The sequence below is a fragment of the Octopus bimaculoides genome, chromosome 2, assembly GCF_001194135.2.
Source record: "Octopus bimaculoides isolate UCB-OBI-ISO-001 chromosome 2, ASM119413v2, whole genome shotgun sequence".
Taxonomy (NCBI): Eukaryota; Metazoa; Mollusca; class Cephalopoda; order Octopoda; family Octopodidae; genus Octopus; species Octopus bimaculoides.
This window is the reverse complement of record NC_068982.1, coordinates 16,556,274-16,557,742: the sequence shown is the minus strand read 5'-3', so window position 1 is coordinate 16,557,742 and position 1,469 is coordinate 16,556,274. Positions and strand designations below refer to the sequence as shown.

General features: G+C 39.1%; 1 protein-coding gene across 1 annotated transcript in view; it reads left to right on the top strand.

The window, feature by feature from the left end:
* The window catches only part of LOC106883197 (trafficking regulator of GLUT4 1), a 15,406-nt gene that overhangs the window by 821 nt on the left and 13,116 nt on the right, over positions 1–1,469 (top strand). The gene's annotated exons all lie outside the window — the stretch shown is intronic.

The window sequence follows — 1,469 nt, the reverse complement described above, 5'->3', positions numbered from 1 at the left end:
AGAGAGAGAATATATGAAAAAAGGAAACTCATTTCATTCCATAGATGTAGAGAATACAATTTGAAAATACGCTGAAAGTGTTTAGATTTTTTTTTATTTTTAAAGGCTTGACCGTTTGCAGAAAGTTTTCTGATTTCAAATTTTGGGGTGGTTAAAGGTGTCTAATTGTTGAAAAACCAGAAGCAATGGCCCTCAAACACATCACTAATGATGTGTCGATGCATATAATAGGATTATATAAGGAAAATCTTTATCTGGAATAAAATCAGACTGAATGACGAACCAATGAAAACCCAATGACGGTTGCAGAAACCGCGAGTTGCTCGGAGACACAACATCTTCAGTTAAAAAAGGATCAGAACAAGCTAAGATCAAGCCCTATGGATAAAACACGCTAGCGATTCTCAATAGGAGAATCTCTAGATAATTTCTCAACCAGATAGAAAAACTGGTACCGACAAACAGAAACAAATCGACAATAGAATCGAAATTCACTTGTGGGAAGTTTTGCAAGAAACCGCGCGACATGATGAGCCATCAATGCATGATGAGATAGGTGGAGACCTCTAGGCGCTGCAACATCCAGACTCACACAGATTAACCGAAGATTACTGAGTAAAAGGGACTCCAGTGAAGAAGGAGGAACATTTTGATAAGAATGTTGACTGAGTCTTGCGAGCAATAGACTGGAGAATGTCGATTGTGGCCTGCTGACGATCGCTACTGCTAGCATCAGTCTAGAGTCAGAGACGTTCGACCTTGAGAAGGCAAAAGTTAAATCTCTCACATCTTATGGGTTATTAGAGCCAGCAAAATCCATCTACATAAATAGAAGCTTAATTGTTACAGACGGAAGTTTGACGAGGCAAGAGAAGGAGGCTTCTAATGACATTGAGGATGGCTGGATGATAAACGAAACGGCAGAAGGGGAGAGAGAGCCATAAAGCCATTTGGGATTACGAAACGGCTGCTTGGACAGAAGCATAGCAGTCAACTCACTGTTCCGAAGGTGTGATCTGCATTCACCTCAGACACGTTCAGTGATAATTCCAGGGATCTGGAAGTGGAACACTGCATGTTCTCGATTAGTCCACTTGCACCAATTATGGAATTTGAAGGAAGGGATCTCAGCCGGAAAGAAATCCAGGATGTGGTCAAGAAGGCAAGAACAGGAATAGATCCAGAACGAGTTGGGTATTTCACAAGGTTTATAGGAACTGTACAACGTTGCTCCAGATGTTCATATAATAATGATGATAATTAATAAGAGGATGCGTGGCGTTCAAATAATGTAAATAATAAAAAATAAAAGCTTTAGAAAGGTATAACAGTGCACTATAGAACAAAAAATGGACTATATACCTGTTGTAACTTGGTTATTAATAGTCCGATGATATTTCGGAATTGGAATTCTTTCTTCAGATCTTATTTGCTGGAGTCTCTGCTATAAAATGTAAATAATATGTGTG